The sequence below is a fragment of the Camellia sinensis genome, chromosome 5, assembly GCF_055761805.1.
Source record: "Camellia sinensis isolate YWXY chromosome 5, ASM5576180v1, whole genome shotgun sequence".
NCBI classification, from domain to species: domain Eukaryota; kingdom Viridiplantae; phylum Streptophyta; class Magnoliopsida; order Ericales; family Theaceae; genus Camellia; species Camellia sinensis.
The window spans coordinates 144,203,322-144,228,407 of record NC_138965.1 but is presented as its reverse complement, the minus strand read 5'-3'; the positions used below and the strand labels follow the sequence as shown (position 1 = coordinate 144,228,407).

Genomic DNA, 25,086 nt, shown 5'->3' with positions numbered 1-25,086 from the left:
TTTTCTTTGATGTTTGATCAAGTATTAAACTCATGGTTTAACAAGCATACATCAAAGAGTTGTTTGAGTGTTCTACTTCTAAGTTGTTCTTCTTTGGTGGATTTCAGAGACTCAAGTGTGGAGTATTGGCATGAGTTCGAAGTTGTGTGCAGTCGTTGATTTGACATGGATGTCGTGGATTCAACATCAATCTGATCAATTCCAAGACAAAGGTTGCAGTGAAAGAGATATAGATTGTTGAAGACAAATTGACAGATTTTGCGTAATTTGTTTGGTGAATTTGTATTCTTTCTTTCTTTGATAGTGGATTGATTAGTGGTATTTTTTTCGTGATTTTTTAATCACAATTGGAGGTGTGCTCCAATTGTGGTTTTTCCATATAAAAATCGTTTAAGTCGATTTATTGATTTTGAAACAACAATCTAAATCACTTTCATATGTGCTAGATGATTTAGATTGTTAGTTTTAATTGTTTAGGAATTGGTGCAATTAATCTTGATCTAATCACAAATCACTTAGGTTTTGCAATATTGAACACTAGTTTGGTGAAGATTAACACCAAAAATCGACAAGGATCTTTCTCTTAAATTGATTAACAGCCGATTTGATTGCATAAACATCCACTTGAAACAATAACAAAATACTATTAAAGCATTCAGTAAACGTCCAAATATGATTAAAAAAACTCAAGAATTTTCATAAAAAAAAACTAATAAAAACTAATCATTCAATAGAAGTTATGTTTAATTTAATTCAAAAGCCAAAAAATATACTTTAGCAAGGTTCAGGTTGGATTGAAAGAAAGACCACAACCTCCTACTTATCGAACTAGTTACCACGGATTTAAGAGTTTTCGTGGTTTATTCAAGGATTCATTTCACCTTCTGGCACTTTTTCCATAACTTTTCACGTATTATTCATTCCCAAGAAATCAAAATTTTGATTAGTCACTTACAGGGAATAGCTAGCGTATCATCTCCTTGATGAAGAATCCATGCAAGTGCAAGTTTAACAGGGGTGCAGCTATGCTTCTTAGACAACTCTTCTATTCAAAGATAAAAGATCTTGTTGTGATCTAAATTCTACCCTGTAAACCTAGGAAGTGCTAGCTGATGGAAAGAAAAAGCCAGCCATCCATTCATCTAGTTGTTTGACTAACCAAAAGAGGAAATGTCTGAATGAATTAACACTCTGTTTCAGCAAAGATTATTTTCCTATGGAAAACATTTTCCAATAAATATTTATGTAGAAAATGTTTTCCTATCCTTGTTTGAGACCTTGAAACTAATGTACTAGTTGTTTGTTGTATTAGTGATGGTGTTGGTGGTTGTGATAGGGTGTTGGTGATGCTAGTGTGGAGGCGTTGGTAAGACCTTATTTCGGAAAACGTTTTCCACCTTTCGAAAGTAGAAAATGTATTTCGCCTAAGTAAACTTGTTCTCTACTGACCACAAAAAACATTTTCAGTTGCCTTTGATTTTCCATTGTGCCAAACGCCACATAATGTGGAAAACATTTTTTAAAATACGTTTTTTGCTAAAACAAGAACATTAGTTCAGAAAGATGATTTTTATCTAGCATTAATTAAATTGAAGTAAAATAAAAGATATAGATCCAGTTCATTACCAAGAAGCAATATGTAAGGACACTCTTCACGACTGCCTTGCCAGCAAAAAACCCATGAGCAGTAGGGGGATATGGAACTATCACAATTCCAAGTTCCCTGATAACCAAAACATGGTTTGGAAAAAAATATGATGAAAGGAAATATCAAAACAAATTGGAAGTGTAACTGAAAATAGTAAATGGCTAGAAGTTTAAGATGCAAATTCCAATAAAGAAGAAATCACTATAAAACAATAAAATAAATTATTATAGGAAATTGAAATTCAAATAGACAGTAGGGTGTCTTCTCCTGATAAACATAGTTTTGTGAATAAAAAATGGCAACCTAGTACATGAGGCTAAAGCGAGGTCTTAGGAGGGCAAGATGTCCATAGCCTTAACCCCACTTCTGGAGAGGTGGTTTTCGTAACTCGAACTTGGGCCACCAAGGGCGCTAACAGAAAGCCTTACTATTAAGTAAAGCCGCCCTTTCAAACATCTTTTTGTGGATAAATTTTTTATTTTAACAAAGAGCAACATTTGAACAAGAGCCTCCAAATTTTTGAATGAAATGTAAGTAAACTCAAGATGAAGATTCTTGGCCTTTTTTATTGATGTACTCTTGATGAACCTCTTTTGTACTTAAACCTCAAGATGAAGATTCTTGCAGAATTTTGGAAACAATATGAAGCACCTGCAAAGCGCGATTATTTCTTCCTTAATTTCTCAAGTTAAAAGGGAATACTCCATTTGTAGAGCAGATATAGGATGAACAACATGTGCCCTCCTTATTGTGTTTGCGCTTGCTTCTGATAAGCCAATGTATTTTATTTTACCCTCTTCCACCAATTTCATAAGTTCTCTCATCTGCCATTCAAAAAGAAACTTCAACACCAATTAGTAAATATTTCCAATGTCACTTAGATTAAGGAAAAGATTCCAATTAATTAGAAATGAGTGGCAAGTAATACGGTGCGGAAGAAACCCATGCCATACTAGAGGATTCATTTAAATAATTGAAAAATAAGTTTTCTCTTTTCTTTTAGTGGAGGAATTTTGATAGATACGACTCGATAAAAACACCGAAATCATAACAAAAAATACATTGCGTAAGAATTCATAGTTTCTTTTTTTAATTCCAGTAAAGTAGTTTAAAAAAAACAAAAAAGCAAATAAAAAGGAAAAAATGAATAATAAGAAAAGACACTTTCTTGTTGCTTTAATAGCAAGTATTTTTTTTTTCAATCAGATACTATGATTCGTTGGAAAAGAGAAAAAAAAGAAGCCCGGCTAGATACTGACCTAGCCCGGCAATGGGATAAAAAAGGTCTTTTCGAACAAAATCAAAGAAAATACGTCTTCTTTATTTTGATTTTTCTTTATATTTATATTGGATCTTTCTGACCCTTCTTTTATCTAAATGAATTCCTTATAGAAATTGTACCGTATGTATATAATAAGATAAATAGAGAGAAGAAAGATTTTTTTTAATCCTTACTCTACGTGTAATGTAACATAGTAATTATCTTCTTTCTTCTTTTTTTTTTTTTTTATTAGGAGCGGTGGCTGAGTGGACAAAAGCTATAGATTGCTAATCTATTGTATGAGTTATTTGTACCGAGGGCTCAAATCCCTCTCTTTTCGTTTCCCTTGATATTTGATTTATCTTTCAAAGCACAAAGGTTGTTTTGAATTATATTCTTTACCACCTTTCCCACCATCCTAAGTCACCTTTACTGCCATTCTACAGAACTGTACATGAGATTTTCATCTCATATGGCTCTTCGTTCAATTCTTTTGAAGTCATTGGATCCTTTTCCTCATTCAAGAATCTGCTTCTTTCTTCCACTCCGTCCCGATAGGACCCATTTAGTCATGTTTTCATGTTCCAATTGAACACTTTCCATTTTTATTTTTGATTCTTCTCAAAGGTTAGCTTCTCATTCTTTCATTCTTTCAACAATAGAAGACTCAAACCTGCTGACTTTTTCCTCTGAGCTCATTACCTTGTAGTTTTCATTCCTCTCCTAGTTGTGAGTAGGAAGCTATCGGAGTACCGTCCCATTTTTCGACAAAGATTCTTGTTATTTATTTTTGTAAGAAAAAGGGCCCGCTATCCTATCTCCTATCTAATATAGCCAATTAGTGGTGGTATCTCCTACTTATGCCTGCCCTTTTCCTCTTCTTTTGCTTCTTGTCTTCCTATCTATTATGAAGTAGGGAAATCAAAATCTGGGTACCCCCCGATTGTAGCCAATTAGTTAGGGGAAAATGATGGGAATTGAACCCGCGCATGGTGGATTCACAATCCACTGCAGGTGATTCGGTTAAAGCAGTCGATTTAGCAATTTATTTAGTAGTTCCAATCGATGTTGATTTAGTTATTCATAACTCATTGATAGCAACGTGGAAGGACCAAAGATAGAGCTTATTGCTACGCTTGTTCGTGAGCCTACTAATGCTTCATTGAATCTATCCCAACCTTCTTTTTTATATAGGCGTATATGTAGACACCTCATTTTTGACTACCCTTAAGACTTGAGAGCCGCTAATTGATCACTCAATGATGAATGTGTACGCTTGTCAAATACTTTATTTCCTCAGCAGAAAACCTCAATTTGCCCATGAACCTTGTACCTTGTTTTGGACCAAAATAGTAGTTTTCCAAATCTAATTATCCAAGGACCTGCAGACCCACTAGTGTAGCCTGTTGTCCACTAGTGTGGTCTGCCGGCCACTTGTGCAAAATTTCAGATCTTTTGGCCAGCTGTGCTAGCTGTCTCCACAGGTGCATGCACTGCACCAACTGTGTTTGTATAGATATTTCTGAGATAGTATCATATATTTCTATATATAGATGACTCCTTCTCATTTTTTTAGGGTTAGAAAAATTGGAAGTGCAAAAAGTTTTGGAAATTATTTCTCTCACTACATTCCTCTCTCTCTCTCTCTTGCAACTCACATAACCTTTTCTTAGACACTCTAAACCAAACTTTGAGGGTTCCTTACTGAGGTACTTAAGCTTGCATTTTAGCACTTGAGAGTGTAAAATTGGTGGTTTGTAGTTCAAAGGGATCATTCCTCTTCAAGAGGTATACATTCTAATTCTTTTGTGCCATCTCTTTCTCATATTTTCTTGCTATTTTTGAGTTGTTTATTACCTGTTTTGGTGGGCTAAAACTTGTGGTTTAAAGCCATTAAAGGTAGAGGGGTGGTCCACCATTCTTTGTGCCTTGTTCTCTAGGCTTTTACCCTCGTGTTTCCTACCTTTTCATTATCTTTTTTTGAGCTTTTTATCACTAGTTTTCAGAGTTTTCCAGAGGCTAAAATCATGTTTTGAAGTCCCAAAAGTGGAGGGGGTATCCTCCCTTTCTTGTTCTTGTTTATTAGCTTAAATTGCTTCATGTTGTAGCTTACTCTTTTAGCTTTTTTGACTTCAATTCCAGCACTGTTTTAGCCTATTTTAGGACTGTTTTCATGTGTTTGTTCCATTCATGTTTTGTATTGTATGCTTGTAATGTAATAGTCCTCATAGGTTTGGTGTTCTAAGCATTAGACACCAACCTATTTGAGTTGATGGCATTTATTTGGTGCTTTCCATACATGTGATCATCTTTAATCACCTCTGCACTTCCCTCATTTCTTGGCTTTTCATTGCTTTGAGAGTCATTTCAAACCGATCGTTTGTTTAAGCTTGAGTTTGAGGTATTGTGCTTAATGGTTTAATCTCTTTGGAGGTTCATATGATTTCCCTCTCATGCCTAAATCAACATTTGGTTTGACACTTCTCACTAATGGACTTAAAGCTCATTATTGGACTTAATGAACTAATGAATGGAAGGTAATTAAAAGAGGGTAATAAAATTGGAGTTAAAATGAAGCAAGATAATAAAAATAGTTTGGGTTTAATCGGACGTTAATTGAACCTATTGAGTCTTGAGTCGTTTCATACTTGTAAGTGATGAAAACAATTTAAGAGTCAATGTCAACCCCTTCCCTTGATCAATCCATGATAGGGAGTAGGTTTTGTTGGTCTGTCCTTACCATTTATTGAAATTGTATCCATTGGATCATAAGTCATCAAGCAATGAAGTTGCATCGATTGATGGCTTGCGAATTAAGCTTACCACTCATTTGAGCTGTTTGATGATAAGGAGGGGTAGGGTGTACAAACATCCCCTGAGGATGCTCTTTTTGTGCTCTATTTGTTCTTTGTTGCAGCAAGAAAGAATCAACATTAGTGGTCGGCATGCCACTTTTACTGGACGACAGGCTACTATTAGTGGTCGGCCGACCACTACTTCTGCACTGTCGGGCACTTTTGTCAACCAGACAGTGTACTGTTTCAGCAGAACAGAGCAGAGGTTGAGGTGGAAAAGCAGTGCAATTTTCGAACTGTATAACAGAGGCATTTCGATAACAAAACGGAGAGCATTTTCGGGTGGAAGCCTACATCCATGCATGAACCATCCCTCGATTCTCGGGATCTATTGAGATAAACGTTGTACCATTAGTATGTTGTACTCAAAGTAGTGGACTTGTAACTAATTAGTTAGCTTAGTTAGAATAACTAGCTAGTTTTGTGTTGTACTTAATTAATTAGCTAAAGTAGTTAGTTAATCTGTGGTGTTGTAATAATTAGCTAGCATAGTTAATTTATTTCATTTGGGTTGTAATAGTTAGTTAATTAGTTAAGTAATTAGCTAGTCCATTCATTCGGACCCTCTTGCATGAGGGCAAATATGTAATATTTGTGCATGTCTTCTAACCCCACGTCTTTCTCCCTTTTATTTATTTGCTTACAATGGGTAGCTTAGAACATCGTGTTTCTTTTAGCATTCCCCATGTTTACATCCATTTGTCTTGCATGAATCGAGGCTTGGTTCATCATTCTAACAAAGCATTGTCGTTATTACTTCATTGAAAACGTGTTGAAACTGCATACTATCAAGTTGCTTCAAATGTCATATTAGTAGCCGAGCCTATTAATTACATCTTTATATGTGTTGTATTAGGCATCTTTCACATAGTTAGAATCATGCATTTTTCTAACTAGTTTCTCTTTTGCTCGCCTTAGGAATTAGGGTAAGCTTTTATTACTTTAGCATATCGCATGAGTGCGATTGTTGCCATGACGAGCATGCTTACCATAAGGCTACTTGCTTAAGTGATAAATTGTTTGAATGCCTGTGGATAAAGGTTAATTGCTTGAATTGGGATAGTTTGATCAAATGTACACACGAGCTCGCTTTTTCAGGTGACAAAGTGTTCAAAAAACAATTTTCAAAACAAACTTGAAATCAAATATTCTAATTTTTGCAAATTAGTCTATACTTGTGTGCAACACATAGTAATGCTAGCCTAATAATCGAAACAAAGAGCATATAATGTAGATAAAAATCAAATAAATGATTAGTAGAGGCCGATCTTTTGATCGGGTGAGTGGGGTGCTCAATTCATGACCTTCCCCTCTCATACCAAAGTTCCCGAGCCGAGACACTTTGGTGATGATGCATAAGTGGCCTTTAGCACGAGTCTCAGGTTTCCTAAATTTTCCAAAAAATTTTAGGTGGCAACTCTGTATCTGGCAAAGTAGTCTATTTTTGGCATTTTGATTCAAAATCGATTTTCCAAAAGATTTGCCAAATTTGGACTCTTTGGTGTATATCTATTTCACATTGCACTTGTGAGATCAGATTCAGAACCATGGGAGTTTGAATTATGGGGATAGTCGTCTCCGAAAGGAGCACGAAAAGCCGAGCCATAGCATACAATCTCTCTAATTCAAAAAAGGGGGGAAGAAATGAAAACCCAACAGAAAATATAAAAGAAGTGTAAGTACCTCACCTCAAAGTCAAGCTAACCAGTAGTAAGCCAATTGGTAATCACATCTAATCTGTTCTTTTAGAACTTTCCATCGTAGTAGTCAAGCCTCTGTATCAACTGAATCACTCTAAGGTTGTTCCCTCGTGTCCTACTAATTGCGTAAGAGCAGTTTGAACTTCACTACCTTACAAGGCTTTTTCAGCTTGATCGGAATCATTTCTATGATTGAATAGCACAAGTGCTACTTAGTAGTAGAAACTCGGAGAGACAGACAATGGCTAAAAGGTAACTCTTTTTCCTACATGCCTACCTGATACAATCGAATGAATATAGTTGATAGCAATTCTTTATCATAATCCTTAGCTTTTTTCATTAAAAACTGGAAGTAAATGAGTTACCGCCTAAGTTATGAAGTCAAATTATGAATTACATGAATTATAGACCTGGGAACTTTGGATGAACTAATGCGAATGGGTGTAAGCCTCACTGCTTGGAAACACTCAGTTCTGACCACAATGAGAGAGACGAAAGTGCAGGTAACGCCAGTTGGCAAAATGGCGTTAAGCATCCCTCGAGTTATACCCCAAAAGGATGGCTTTCTTTCATCACTTTCTCTCTCATTCAATTGGTGTCAAGGCTAAAGACAAAACCTATAATACATAGATAGAGTTTTGATGCCAACTCCCTTTTCTCACTCTAAGAGCAGTGAAGTTGAATTCGAGTGAAAAGCAGTTAGCTCGGGTAGCTTGAACTAAAACTCTTCCTCCCACAGTAGTCTGCACCGGCCTTGTGTTACCTCATTAGCTCATCGATCCCGACATATCATGGCAGAAAGCATCTGGTATACTCTGCTTTTTCCACCTCACACCCCCCCATCTTATGTCTTTTTTGAACTAGATATGCCTGTGGAGGGACTACAGACTCCCTGAATAATAGGTAGGTAGGGTAGCTGTCACGCCCTTAACATAACCCATTATATATATATATCATTGACATGCATTCTTTAAAGAAAACAATTTATTAATTCATTCATCAGAGTATTACTAAATAAAAGCATTACATGTAACATCGAATAAAATGGCCTACAGGCTTACATCTTTCCAAGCCAACACTTGGATACAAAAATATGAGTTCTAACTCAATACAAGAAAAGCCCTAGGCTTGAATGTTTACATGTACTAATAAATAAAGACAATTAACTAAAGGTAGTCTTCTTCAATCCAGAAGCCAAACCCTCCCAAGCTAAGTCCTTGGAGGTAGTTTATCACCTGAACCTGAAAATGATGTTCCCATAAAGGCTGAGCCACAGCCCAGTAGAAATATACTAAACCACATATAAGCAATGAATAAAGCAATAGCATCCAACAGATGGTTAACCAAGATAATCAATTACTTCATTTTATAGCCTCATGACACTATTGTCTAAGATACGTTTTACTTTCCAACTTTATCATCATGGCTCAGAACCTGGCCAAACTTACAACAGTGAATTATATATATCATATTCACATTCTTCCAATATCAACAAACAAATGAGACTCAAGCTCAAATCAAAACACTTCATACTTCCAGATTGATACACATTTTAGTGCTGTATCAATAAAAACACTTCAATATAAATAAGCACACATAAAAGTGATGCTAATGGAGTCCATCCCCTATCTCCTCCCAAACAAAATCCGGTTTAGAGGTCCATCCCCTATCTTCCCCTAAACCGTGGAGTACATCCCCTATCTCCTCCCACACACAAAACAATGTATGCAAATGCAATGCTCAATCAATACACGTATTTTCTGTATCAATGCAATAGTCAAAATTAATGACTTAACCAATGTGATTAGTTTCAGTTATTCCTAATCCACATGCAATGTCTACAACAATCACGACTATCCTCCACCGATAGCCCAAAACAGTTATTTCTAGACTGGAAATAAATATATCAATAATTCAATGGGCGAGTGATTTACATTATCCAACTACACCATTTAAGCAATAAATTTCCCAATTTCATGAATTTAACCAAATTCCCCAATCCCCTTAAATTAATTATACAAATTAATTAATTTAAACAACTAGGGTTTTCCCAAAATTATCAAAGTAACCCCAACTTATCAAAATACCAAAACTTAGAACAAAACTTATAAAATGGAGTAGGAAATCCCTACCTCGAAGAAAACAACCCAAATGGAGAAGACAGAGATGATACCCAAATACCAAAGTGCTCCAAATCGCCAACTATTCAGATTAAATGGAAGCCCTCGACTCACTCTATCTTTTTAATGAAGGATCTAGGGTAGAAACACTCCCTAAGTGGATCAAATCTAAGAGAGAAGGTGAGTAGGGAGAGAGAGAAGTCGGACCTAGGGTTTGGAATCAAAAAGGAGATGAAAAAGGCTGATCAAAACCCGCTGCTGCGTATATAAACTGGACAGGCTCGCTCGAGCGAAGCCTTTGTCGCTCGAGCGACCAGACACAGAAAAGCTACGCTCGAGCCAAGGAAACCTTGCTCGAGCCAACAACCCAAAAGCACGCTCGAGCGAAATAAATCTTGCTCGAGCGAAGAACTCAATCCCTCAGGTCTGTAACCAGACACATGCTCGAGCGAAGGAACTCTCGCTCGAGCGAAGAACGAACTAACTCGCTCGAGCGAAGAAAAGCTCGCTCGAGCCAAAAACCTCTGCTCTCAGGCCCGACTACAAAACGCAATCCTCGCTTGAGCGAATAAACCCTGGCTCGAGCGACGAACCAAAACAAAGAGCTCGCTCGAGCAAAGAACTTCTCGCTCGAGCGAAGGGTCAAAATTCTGGGCAGCAACCCTTTGCTCCCAAGCTCAACCAACCTGCTACAACCTGCCCATTGCATCCCCCAACTCAGAAATACGAAATTAAAGGACGGTAACAGTCATAATACAATGGCAGGAGCTACGGAACCTAAGTCCGGATACAATAATCAAATGGGAAAAGACCGGGGTCGCTATAACCTCCCTCCCTTCAAAGAATTTCGTCCCCGAAATTAAGCTTAAATTTTTGAAAACAAGCTTTTCTCAATTCCCAAAGATATTATAAAACAATAATAAACAACTTGACCCAATACTGGTCACTTCATCTCTTTATCAAGAGGCATCTCACAATATATATATAAAAACAACATATATCTCAACCTGCATCACTATTGTGCATTATTCCTTTCAATATTAGCAATTCCCTATCAAATTCAATTCCAAGATATATCCAACACATTCAACAATGTAATCAACATCTATAATGTTACACTAAACTTTTATAATAAAGCTAGTTTCAAGATATACCCATTTACCAAAACATACTCAATGTTTTACAACTTAAGACATTTATAAAGCTCTTAAGTTCAACAATATTACAAAATCTAAATACAAGATTACAAATCAATAAACATGTCCGGGTATTTTTCGCGAACTTCCAACTCACGTTCCCAAGTGGCTTCCTCCACTCCGTGATGTTTTCACAAAACTTTCACCAAAGGAATGGTTTTGCCTCGCAAAACTTGGTCCCGCCTATCCAAGACCCGAACCGGTCTCTCCTCATACGATACATCCTCATCAACCACTAAATCGGTCCAATCCAACACATGTGATGGATCCGGCTCATACTTCCGAAGCATACTCACATGGAACACATCATGTACTCCGGACAACTGCGGTGGCAAAGCTAAACGATAGGCAGCCTCGCCAATCCTCTCAAGGATCTCAAAAGGACCAATGAACCGAGGGGACAACTTCCCGCTTTTTCCAAATCTCATCAAACCCCGTCTAGGTGATATCTTCAGGAAGACATGATCACCCACCTCAAACACCAAAGGTCTCCTCCTACGGTCAGCATAAGATTTCTGACGACTCTGTGCTGTAACCAGCCTCTTACGGATAAGCTCAACTTTCTCCGTCGTTTCCCTCACCAACTCCGGACCCAACAGAGGTGCATCACCCACCTCGGCCCAACAAACAGGAGATCTACACGGTCGGCCATACAAGGCCTCAAATGGTGCCATACCGATACTAGACTGGAAACTGTTGTTGTAGGCAAACTCCACCAACGGCAAGTGCCTCTCCCATGACCCACTAAAGTCTAGAACACAACCCCGAAGCATATCCTCAAGGATCTGAATAGTACGCTCGGACTGTCCGTCAGTCTGAGGATAATAAGCCGTGCTAAAGGTCAACTTAGTGCCTAAGGCACTCTGCAAACTCTGCCACAACCTGGCAGTAAAACGAGGATCTCTATCTGAGACGATCGTCACTGGAACCCCGTGTAACCTCACTATGTCCTGAATGTACAAGTCGGCAAGATGATCTACCGAATCTCTCACGCGCATAGGAATGAAGTGCGCCGACTTAGTCAACCGGTCTACAACCACCCAAATAGCATCACTACCCCGCTGAGTCCTCGGAAGACCCACAACGAAGTCCATAGTGACGTGTTCCCACTTCCACTCGGCAATAGGCAAGGGTTGCAACAAACCCGCTGGCCGCTGATGTTCGGCCTTCACTTGCTGACAAGTAAGGCGCTTAGATACGAAAGCTGCCACATCTCTCTTCATACCCCGCCACCAAAACTGGCGACCCAAATCCCGATACATCTTAGTGCCTCCCGGATGCACCGCAAGGCGTGAATGATGAAAATCTCGGAGTACCTCCTCTCGACAAGACTCTGGCACAAACAGACGGTCTAGATATCTCACACTCAGGTCGGGATACACCGTCAAATGCTTCTCAACCTTCCCACCGGAAATCTTCTCATGGAGAGATTCTACCTCAAGGTCACCTCTCTGAGCCTCTAACACTCGAGTCACAAGTGTAGGCTGTGCAACAACAGAAAACAAGGCCGCAGCCTCAACGGATTCGCCCAGAAGTAAATCAAACTCCCCAAGTGCACCCAACATCTCCCATTCTCGGATAGCTATACTAGCTATGTCACCAACAGGTTTCCTACTAAGGGCATCGGCCACCACATTGGCCTTTCCCGGATGATAATGCAACTCAAAATCATAATCCTCTAAAAATTCCATCCACGGCCTCTGCCTTAAGTTCAAGTCTTTCTGTGTAAACAAATATTTCAGACTCTTATGATCCGAGAATACCTCAAATCTCTCACCATAAAGATAATGCCTCCAAATCTTTAAGGCAAATATCACAGCTGCTAACTCTAGATCATGCGTAGGGTAATTTTGCTCGTGAATTTTCAACTGACGTGAGCCATAGGCAACTACTTTCCCTTCTTGCATTAACACACAACCCAGACCCTCTCGTGAGGCGTCACAATAGACTGCATAACCCAACCCTCTCTCTAGAATAATCAAGACTGGAGCGGTGGTCAGTCTAACTTTCAACTCCTGGAACGACTTTTCACAAGTCTCACTCCATACAAATTTGACTCCCTTCCGAGTCAACCTAGTCAAAGGCGAAGCTAATCTGGAGAAATCTTTCACACACCGACGATAATACCCAGCTAACCCCAGAAAACTGCGGATCTCAAACACACTCTTAGGCTGTGCCCAATCTTGCACTGCCTCAGTCTTGGATGTATCAACAGACACTCCTTTCCCAGAAACTACATGGCCTAAGAACTTGACCTCTTCTAGCCAGAACTCACACTTCCCAAACTTAGCATAAAGCTTATGGGCTCTAAGTAACTCAAGCACCACTCTCAAGTGTTCCTTGTGCTTCTCCTCAGAAGGTGAATAGATAAGGATGTCGTCCACGAAGACAACTACAAAACGATCTAAAAATTCCCGGAATATCCGGTTTATTAAATCCATAAAAACTGCCAGTGCATTGGTGAGCCCAAATGGCATCACCAGAAACTCATAGTGGCCATACCGCGTACGGAATGCCGTCTTTGGAATAGCCTCCTCCCTGACTCTTAACTGATGATAACCCGATCTCAAGTCTATCTTCGAGAAACAACGGGAACCCTTCAACTGATCGAACAGATCATCTATACGAGGCATAGGGTACTTATTCTAAACCGTAGCCCGATTCAATTTCCGGTAATCTATACAAAGTCTCAAAGCACCTCCTTTCTTTTTAACAAAGAGGGCCGGTGCTCCCCACGGCGAAACACTAGGACGTATAAAGCCCTTATCTAGCAACTCCTGGAGTTGGATCTTCAACTCAACTAACTCAGCTGGGGCAAAACGATAAGGTGCCATCGAAATCGGCGCCGTGCCGGGCACTAGGTCAATAGAGAATTCAATTTCTCGATGCGGTGGTAAACCAACAAGATCCTCGGGAAAAACGTCCGAATACTCACAAACCACCCTTGGCAACACAATCTGAGTCTCATCATCCTCACTAATCGAAAGGTTAGCAAGCAAACCACTAAGCTCACTTCGTCCTCGCGGAACATACCCCGGTGGCAATACATTACCAACCCGGTCCCCCAGAAAATGAAAATACTCTCCGCTCACAGTACAACAAGTGACCCTCTGGCGGTAGCAATCAATAACTGCCCGGTATGACGATAACCAGTCCATACCCAAAATAACATCGAAACCCCTCATAGGCATAACTACAAAGGAAAATGGGATTCTATGATAATTAACCTCTATATCACAACCCCTAACACCTTGTTTCAAAATCAATTCACCCCCAAGAGGTGACACTACACAAATAGGAGATGCTAACTGTGCTAACTCCAACTCCAAAACAGATGCAAATGCAGCAGACACAAAGGAATGAGATGCACCCGTATCAATCAAAACATTAGCAACCGAGTTGCAAAACAAGAAGGTACCTCTCACAACTGATGGTGCTGGCACAAGATCCTGCGCGGTAACAGCATACACGCGCCCAGACGACCTCTGATCAACCTGCTCACCCCTAGGAGCATAAGATTGCTGCACCGACTGGGACGATGAAGCCCCCTGATTGGCCCTCGAGGCCTGACCTGACTGAGCTGGCTGCTAACCCTGAATCGGCCTCAAACCAGATGCACCAGGTGTGCCACCCAACTGCGGGCAATACCTCTTCATATGCCCTGGCTGACCACACTGATAACACGAAAGTGGCTGGCCTCTACCCTGACTCTGGCTCTGAGATCGAGCCGAAGATGATGCTGCTCTCTGCACTCCTCCCCTCTGAGGACAAACTGGAGACTTGTGGCCCAGCTGGCCACACTTGAAGCAGGTAATGTCTCCCTGACTGCCTTTCCCCGAACTAGCACTCGGCACAGGAAAAGTCGATCTTGAAAAGCTACCCTGAGACTGCTGAGGATTAAAACCCTTCTATCTCCTACCATCACTCTGACCACTCGGCACTGGAGCCCGAACTAGCACTCGGCACTGGAGCCCTTCTGTCCTTCCTCCTCTTCCTGCATCATGATTTCCATGTGGGCTGTAGCATCAACCATACGCCCATAATCCCGAATCATAGTTCCCCCAACTCTCAGCTTGAGACCACGCCTCAACTTCTTCTCTAACTCAATACAGCGGCGTTCCTCAGACGCCACCAACTCAGGTGCAAACCTGGACAAGCTAGTAAATGCAGCCTCAAACTCGGCCACTGAAGAACTCGCCTGCTTAAGCTGACAAAACTGGTCTCGCAGCTTCTCCCTGACTGCTGGAGATAAGAACTTCTCCTGGAAAGCATTCACAAAAGCCTCCCACGTACCTCCTATACGACCCTTAGTAAACTTCCACCACTGACCCGCATCCCCCTTCAACTGGAAAGATGCCAAGGTCACTTTCAACCCCTCGTCTTCGATGCCAAGCATCTCAAACGTCTTCGTTGTCTGTTCGAGCCATTCATCTGTCTTAAGCGGCTCTTTAGGATCACCCACAAATTCATCCGGATTAGACCGGAAGGACTCCCTCTTCAGAAAGGAAGGTCCTGCATCCGCAATAACAACCTGAGCTTGATTCTCAGCTCTGAGAATGCCTACTGACTCCCTGAATGCCCCTGCTATCTCTCGGGCTAGAGCGCCCATAGCCTGCTGGCCTACTGGCTCGGCCACATTGGCCTGGCCAATTCCCTCCTGAACTACCGGAATCTCCTCTGGCACAGGCACCTCCTGCCTACCCGGCCTACCACGCCTACCGCGTCCTCGTCCTCGTCCTGACATCCTAATAAAGGAAACAAAGACATTAGCACATTAATAAATGTGCCGAAGCTAAACACTCGCGTCCTAATGCATTGGACAATAATAATTCATTCCACGTAAGCACATAATCACATAAGCACCTACGAATTTCATTCCTGGATAATGATAGTCCCATTGCGTTACTATAGTTCCGGTTGGAAGCAGCAGTGATCAAGTGCCTTTCCAACAAGACTACTAGAAAATCAAGGGTCCAATCAACATCCTAGGAACTACATTCCATACCCACATAATCACATAAACATGTTATCACATAAGCATATAACATTACACTAAGTCTTTATCAAACGAGACGAACCCAATGTGATACTAATCACTTCCCACGTACCCAAAGTATTCAAACCCGGTACGCTCTGATACCAAGTTGTCACGCCCTCAAAATAACCCATTATATATATATCATTGACATGCATTCTTTAAAGAAAACAATTTATTAATTCATTCATCAGAGTATTACTAAATAAAAGCATTACATGTAACATCGAATAAAATGGCCTACAGGCTTACATCTTTCCAAGCCAACACTTGGATACAAAAATATGAGTTCTAACTCAATACAAGAAAAGCCCTAGGCTTGAATGTTTACATGTACTAATAAATAAAGACAATTAATGTAACGCCCTCAAAATAATAACATTAAACCCAACAAATAAGACATGCGTTGACGTATAAACAAATCCACCTTCTATTATCCATTAGCGTCTCATTACATAAGTATTACATGTTAACATCATAACAAAATGCCCTACGGGCTTACAGCTTTCCAAGTTAACACTTGGTTACAACAAAGAGTACTAACTCGATACACATTAAGCCCTTGGCTTGAAGTTACATGTAATACATCAAAAGTAAAACAACAAAACATGTCCACCTCTAGCCTCCCAGCTATGTCCTTGGAGGTGGCATGCTTCCTGTACCTGAAAATGATATTCCCATATAGGGTGAGCCACAGCCCAGTAGAAATACACTAAACCAACCATGGACAATGACTAAAACATTAGCAATTGATAGTTGGTCAACACTGATACAATCACATAAATTACATATTTATGTCGACGACTTACAAGTCCCGTTTACTTTTCATTTTCCCCTTTTCAACTGATAAGCATGCTAGCTCTATTATCATTTCCACAGATATGTATAAAAACTATGTCTCACATTCAGATAAGCATAAAAGCTATATCCACATTCTCAACAGATATGTATATCATCAATATCCACAGATAAGCATACAAGCTGTATCCACATTCTACAACAGATATGTATATCAACAATATCCACAGATAAGCATACAAGCTGTATCCACACTTCACAAAGATAAGCATATGAGCTCTATCTTCACTTCTCTAGACAAGTATATTAGCTCTGTCTACGGAGTTCATCCCCTATCTCCTCCCAATACCTATCCGGTTTAGAGGTACATCCCCTATCTTCCCCTAAACCGCGGAGTACATCCCCTATCTCCTCCTCTACACATAACGTATACAAACACAAAGGTTCTATATACAATCACACAATACATATAATTAATGTATTCTATCAACCGTCAAGTTCCATGACACATTTCATTGATTAGTTTCAGTTTACTTAATCATCAAGCATTGTCTACAACAATCACGACTATCCTCCACCGATAGCCCAAAGCAGTTATTTCTAAATAGAAAATAAATGCACAATGGATATTCAATCAACATTTCATTCCTTCATTCCTCTCAATTAATTATCCCAATTAATTAAACAATGTAATTAGGTCAATTCCCATAATTAACATTTCAACCCTTAGGTCCCATTTTCATCAATGATTCAACATTAATTCCATTTTCCATGCCAAACATACATCTAGGTTTATTATGAATAAAACCCCAACTTTTGTAAAATTACACAAAAGCCCCAAACTTTCACAAAATTACCAAACCAAGCCCAACATCTCAAAATACCAAAATTTAAAGACAAAACCCATAGAGAGGAGTAGGTTATCCCTACCTCAAACCCGGAGCCTCAAAGGAGATGAAGATCAAAACCAAAATGCTCCAAACCTCGAAATTTTCTGATCAAAAGGAAGCCCTCGACGATCAACAACTTTTTTGTAAAGGCCAAAGATGAGCAAATCACTCCTACTAGATCAAAACCTAGAGAGAAGGTAGAGTCTAGAGTGAGAGGCTCAACAATGGTGATTTTTAGAAAAGTAAGAGAGAGAAGAGAAAGCAAAAAGTGATTTGAAAAGTCACAATTTCGGGACTTTAACCCAGTCTCCCGCTCGAGCGTAAAACACCCCGCTCGAGCGGCCACTCACAGACTTACGCTCGAGCGGCCAACCTCCCGCTCGAGCGCAGAATGCACTCGCTCAGCACTTTTGCAGAACCAGACCTCCGCTCGAGCTCCCAACCCTACGCTCGAGCGTACAACACTGCACAACAAATACTGGATGGGTGTATTCCACGCTCGAGCGCCAACATCTACGCTCGAGCGGACAGGCCAAAAATCTGGGCAACTAGTTTTGGTTTCTAAACTCAACCAACCTGAAACAAACCCACCCAACACATCCCATAACTCAAATATGAAGTAAAGAGGATGCAAACAAGATAATAGTCAACTACCAACATCTACAGACACAAGTCTGGATCACTATACAACAAGGGTAAACCCGAGATCGCTATAACCTCCCCCCCTTAAAGAATTTCGTCCCCGAAATTAAGCACCAGTTTTCAAAACAAGTTTTCCTCCATTTTAAACAATGTTATATTTTAACATTCAACAATTCGACCCATTACCGGTCATCCCATCCCTTAAACAAGAGACATATCACAATATGTAAACAACATATGTACTTTCAACATGCATCAACATTATGCACTATCCTTCCAATTTCAACAATATGTTCAACAGATATAATGTTACATTCAACTTCCATATGAGGCAAGTTCCAAAACATACTACCAATAATCAAAACATTCTCAATGTTTCACAACTTAAGACATATATAAAAGCTCTTAAGTTCAACAAAATGTAAAATTCAAATACAAGATTACATATCAATAAACAAGTCCGGATATTTCTCACGGACTTCCAACTCACGTTCCCAAGTGGCTTCCTCCACTCCGTGATGTTTCCACAAGACTTTCACCAAAGGAATGGTGTTGCCACGCAGGACCTGGTCCCGCCTATCCAAGACCCGAACCGGTCTCTCCTCATACGAGGCATCCTCATCTACCTCTAAATCAGTCCAATCTAACACATGTGATGGATCTGGCTCATACTTCCGAAGCATACTCACATGAAACACGTCATGCACCCCGGACAACTGCGGCGGTAAGGCTAACCGATAAGCAACCTCGCCAATCCTCTCAAGGATCTCAAAAGGACCAATAAACCGAGGGGATAACTTCCCACTCTTCCCAAATCTCATCAAACCTCGCCTAGGTGATATCTTCAGAAAGACATGATCACCTACCTCAAACGCCAAAGGCCTCCTCCTACGGTCGGCATAACTCTTTTGTCGACTTTGGGCTGTAACAAGCCTCCTACGGATAAGTTCAACTTTCTCCGTCGTCTCCCTAACCAACTCCGGACCCCACAAAGGTGCATCACCCACCTCGGCCCAACACACTGGAGACCTACAAGGTCGGCCATACAAGGCCTCAAACGGTGCCATACCGATGCTAGACTGAAAACTGTTGTTGTAGGCAAACTCTACCAAGGGTAAGTGCCTCTCCCACGTCCCACTGAAGTCCAGGACACAACCCCGAAGCATATCCTCGAGGATCTGATAGTACGCTCGGACTGCCCGTCAGTCTGAGGATGATAAGCCGTACTAAAGGTCAACTTAGTGCCCAAGGCACTCTGCAAACTCTGCCACAACCTAGCAGTAAAACGAGGGTCTCTATCTGAGACAATCGTCACTGGGACCCCGTGCAATCTCACTACGTCCCGAACATACAAATCGGCAAGATGATCCACTGAATCTCTCACGCGCATAGGAATAAAGTGCGCCGACTTAGTCAACCGGTCTACAACCACCCAAATAGCATCACTACCCCGTTGAGTCCTCGGAAGACCTACAACGAAGTCCATAGTGATATGCTCCCACTTCCACTCGGCAATAGGCAAGGGTTGCAACAAACCCGCTGGCCTCTGATGCTCGGCCTTCACTTGCTGGCAAGTAAGGCACTTCGATATGAAAACAGCCACATCTCTCTTCATACCCCGCCACCAAAACTGGCGACCCAAATCCTGATACATCTTAGTACCTCCCGGATGCACCGCAAGGCGCGAATGGTGAAACTCTCGGAGTACTTCCTCTCGGCAAGACTCCGGTACAAACAAACGGTCTTGGTATCTCACACTCAGGTCGGGATACACCGTCAAACCCTTCTCAACTTTCCCACTGGAGATCTTCTCTCGGAGGGATTCTACCTCAAGGTCACCTCTCTGTGCCTCTAACACTCTAGTCACAAGTGTAGGTTGCGCAACAACAGAAAACAAGGCCGCAGCCTCAACAGATCCGCCCAGTAGCAAATCAAACTCGCCAAGTGCTCCCAACATCTCCCATTCCCGGATGGCTATACTAGCAACATCACTAATGGATTTCCTACTAAGGGCATCGGCCACAACATTGGCCTTCCCCGGATGATAATGTAATTCAAAATCATAGTCTTCGATGAACTCCATCCACCTCCTCTGCCTCAAATTCAAGTCTCTCTGTGTAAACAGATACTTCAAACTCTTGTGATCCGAGAATACCTCGAACCTCTCACCATAAAGGTAGTGCCTCCAGATTTTCAAGGCAAAGATCACAGCTGCTAATTCTAGGTCGTGTGTGGGGTAATTCTTCTCGTGTATTTTCAACTGACGTGAGCCATAAGCTACCACTTTCCCCTCTTGCATCAACACACAACCCAAACCCTCTCGTGAGGCATCACAATAAACCGCATAACCCAACCCTCTCTCCGGAATAATCAACACCGGAGCGGTGGTCAATCTCACTTTCAACTCTTGGAATGACCTTTCACAAGTCTCACTCCACACAAACTTGACTCCCTTCCGAGTCAGTCTAGTCAACGGTGACGCTAACCTGGAGAAATCTTTCACAAACCGACGGTAATACCCAGCTAATCCCAGAAAACTGCGGATCTCAAACACACTCTTAGGCTGTGCCCAATCTTGCACTGCCTCAACCTTGGATGTATCCACAGACACCCCTTCCCCGGATACCACGTGGCCTAAGAATTTGACTTCCTTCAGCCAGAACTCACACTTCCCAAACTTGGCATACAGCCTATGGGCTCTAAGTAACTCAAGCACCACTCTCAAGTGTGCCTCATGCTCCTCCTCAGAAGGCGAATAGATAAGGATGTCGTCCACGAAGACAACCACAAATCGGTCTAAGAACTCCCGGAAAATCCGGTTCATCAAGTCCATAAAGACTGCCGGTGCATTGGTAAGCCCAAATGGCATCACCAGAAACTCGTAATGGCCATACCGCGTACGGAATGCCGTTTTCGGAATATCCTCCTCCCTGACCCTCAACTGGTGGTAACCCGATCTCAAGTCTATCTTAGAGAAACAACGGGAACCCTTCAACTGGTCAAACAAATCATCTATACGGGGCATAGGGTACTTATTCTTAACCGTAGCCCGATTCAACTTCCGATAGTCAATACACAATCTTAAGGCACCATCTTTCTTTTTAACAAAGAGGGCCGGCGCTCCCCACGGTGAAACGCTAGGGTGAACAAAGCCCTTATCTAGCAATTCCTGGAGCTGAACTTTCAACTCAACCAACTCTGCTGGAGCAAAACGGTAAGGTGCCATAGAAATCGGCGCCGTACTCGGCACTAAATCAATAGAGAATTCTATCTCCCGGTGAGGTGGCAAACTAACAAGTTCTTCGGGAAAAACATCCGAATACTCACAAACCACCCTCGGCAACACAATCCGAGTATCAACACACTCGCTACTCTCAAAACTAGCAAGTAAACCACTAAGCTCACTTCGCCCTCGCGAATCATACCCCGGTGGCAAAACACTACCAACCCGGTCTCCCAAGAAATGGAACCCCTCCCCGCTCAAGGTACACAATGTAACCCTCTGGCGGTAGCAATCAATAACAGCCCGGTATGACGATAACCAGTCCATACCCAAAATAACATCAAAACCCTTCATGGGCATGACAACAAACGGAAAAGGAAGCCTATAGTCGGCGACCTCTATATCACAACCTCTAACACCCTGTTTCAGAATCAACTCACCACCCAAAGGCGATACCACACAAATAGGAGATGCTAACTGTGCTAACTCCAATTCTAAAACAGATGCAAATGCAGCAGATACAAAAGAATGAGATGCACCCGTGTCTATCAACACATTAGCAACCGAGTTGCAAAACAGAAAAGTACCTCTCACTACTGATGGAGCTGGTACTAAATCCTGCGCGGTAACAGCATACACGCGCCCCGTAGGCCCCTGGTCTACCTGCTCACCTCTCGGAGCAAAAGACTGCTGCACAGACTGGGATGACGAAGCTCCCGGATTGGCCCTCGAGGCCTGCACAGACTGAGCTGGCTGAAAACCCTGCGTCTGCCTAGAACCAGACGCTCCCGAAGTGGCACTCAACTGTGGGCAAAACCTCTTCATGTGCCCAGGTTGTCCACACTGATAACAGGTCAAGAGCTGCCCCCTGCCCAAACTCTGACTCTGCGGTCTAGCTGAAAAAGAAGCAGCTTTCTGACCCCCACCCTTCTGCGGGCAAACTGAAACCTTGTGACCCAACTGGCCACACTTGTAACAAGTGAATTCCCCCTGACCACCTCTCCCGGAGCCTGCACTCGGCACTGGGAAGGTCGATCTAGCAACACCACCCTGCGACTGCTGAGGGTTAGAACCCCTCTGCCTCCTGCCATCACTCTGACTATCCTGGCTCCTCTTGGAGCCTCTCTGACCCTCATCCTCCTCCTGCATCATAAGCTCCATATGAGCTGCAGCATCCACTAGGTGTCTATACTCTCGAATATAAGACCCACCAATTCTCAACTTGAGGCCCCGCCTCAACTTCCGCTCAAACTCATAGCAACGGCGTTCCTCAGACGCCACCAGTTCCGGTGCAAACCTGGACAGACTGGTAAAAGTAGCCTCAAACTCGGCCACTGACAAGCCCTGCTGATTAAGCCGGCTAAACTGATCCCTCAGCTTCTCTCTAGCTACTGCAGACAAAAACCTCTCCTGAAAAGCATTCACAAATGCCTCCCAAGTCCCACCAACACGAGCCTTCTCGTATTTCCACCATTGACCCGCATCTCCCTTCAGCTGGAAGGATGCCAAGGTCACTTTCAATGCTCCGTCCTCGATGCCAAGCATCTCAAACGTCTTCGTTGTCTGTTCGAGCCATTCATCTGCCTTAAGCGGCTCTTTAGGATCCCCGATAAACTCGTCCGGATTACACCGAAAGAACTCCCTCTTCAAGAAGGAAGGCCCTGTCTCAGCTGCCTGATTCTCAGCCCTAAGAATACTCAAAGCTCCTGCTATCTCTCTGGCCAAGGCACCCATGGCCTGCTGACCCACTGGCTCGGCCACATTGGCCTGACCAACTCCCTCCTGCACTGCCGGAATCTCACCCTGTAACGGTGCTTCCTGCCTCGCAGGTCTACCACGTCTAGCACCTCTTCCTCGTCCTGACATCCTAATAAAGGCGTCACAGAACGTTAGCACATTCATAAGTGTGCCAAAACTAAACACTCACGTCCTAATGCATGGACAACTGTAATTCACTCCACATAAGCACATAAACACATAAGCACTTACGAATTTCATTTTCGGATAATGATAGCCCCGAGACGTTACTAGAGTTCCGATTAGAAACAGCGTTGATCAAGTGCTTTTCCAACAAGACTCCCAGAAACTCAAGGATCCAATCAACATCCTAGAAATTAAATCCTATACCCACATAGTCACATAAGCATGTTATCAAATAAACACATAGCATATGGTACTACATCTACGTCTCTATCAAGTGAGACAAACCCATTGTGATCCTAATCACTTCCCACGTACCCAAAGTATTCGAACCCGGTACGCTCTGATACCAAGTTGTAACGCCCTCAAAATAATAACATTAAACCCAACAAATAAGACATGCGTTGACGTATAAACAAATCCACCTTCTATTATCCATTAGCGTCTCATTACATAAGTATTACATGTTAACATCATAACAAAATGCCCTACGGGCTTACAGCTTTCCAAGTTAACACTTGGTTACAACAAAGAGTACTAACTCGATACACATTAAGCCCTTGGCTTGAAGTTACATGTAATACATCAAAAGTAAAACAACAAAACATGTCCGCCTCTAGCCTCCCAGCTATGTCCTTGGAGGTGGCATGCTTCCTGTACCTGAAAATGATATTCCCATATAGGGTGAGCCACAGCCCAGTAGAAATACACTAAACCAACCATGGACAATGACTAAAACATTAGCAATTGATAGTTGGTCAACACTGATACAATCACATAAATTACATATTTATGTCGACGACTTACAAGTCCCGTTTACTTTTCATTTTCCCCTTTTCAACTGATAAGCATGCTAGCTCTATTATCATTTCCACAGATATGTATAAAAACTATGTCTCACATTCAGATAAGCATAAAAGCTATATCCACATTCTCAATAGATATGTATATCATCAATATCCACAGATAAGCATACAAGCTGTATCCACATTCTACAACAGATATGTATATCAACAATATCCACAGATAAGCATACAAGCTGTATCCACACTTCACAAAGATAAGCATATGAGCTCTATCTTCACTTCTCTAGACAAGTATATTAGCTCTGTCTACGGAGTTCATCCCCTATCTCCTCCCAATACCTATCCGGTTTAGAGGTACATCCCCTATCTTCCCCTAAACCGCGGAGTACATCCCCTATCTCCTCCTCTACACATAACGTATACAAACACAAAGGTTCTATATACAATCACACAATACATATAATTAATGTATTCTATCAACCGTCAAGTTCCATGACACATTTCATTGATTAGTTTCAGTTTACTTAATCATCAAGCATTGTCTACAACAATCACGACTATCCTCCACCGATAGCCCAAAGCAGTTATTTCTAAATAGAAAATAAATGCACAATGGATATTCAATCAACATTTCATTCCTTCATTCCTCTCAATTAATTATCCCAATTAATTAAACAATGTAATTAGGTCAATTCCCATAATTAACATTTCAACCCTTAGGTCCCATTTTCATCAATGATTCAACATTAATTCCATTTTCCATGCCAAACATGCATCTAGGTTTATTATGAATAAAACCCCAACTTTTGTAAAATTACACAAAAGCCCCAAACTTTCACAAAATTACCAAACCAAGCCCAACATCTCAAAATACCAAAATTTAAAGACAAAACCCATAGAGAGGAGTAGGTTATCCCTACCTCAAACCCGGAGCCTCAAAGGAGATGAAGATCAAAACCAAAATGCTCCAAACCTCGAAATTTTCTGATCAA

The 25,086-nt window shown here is 41.6% G+C and overlaps 1 pseudogene; it reads right to left on the bottom strand.

Annotated features, from left to right (window-relative positions):
• Positions 1-552: 552 nt before the first annotated feature.
• The window catches only part of LOC114280084 (perakine reductase-like), a 183,300-nt pseudogene continuing 158,766 nt past the window's right edge, over positions 553-25,086 (bottom strand).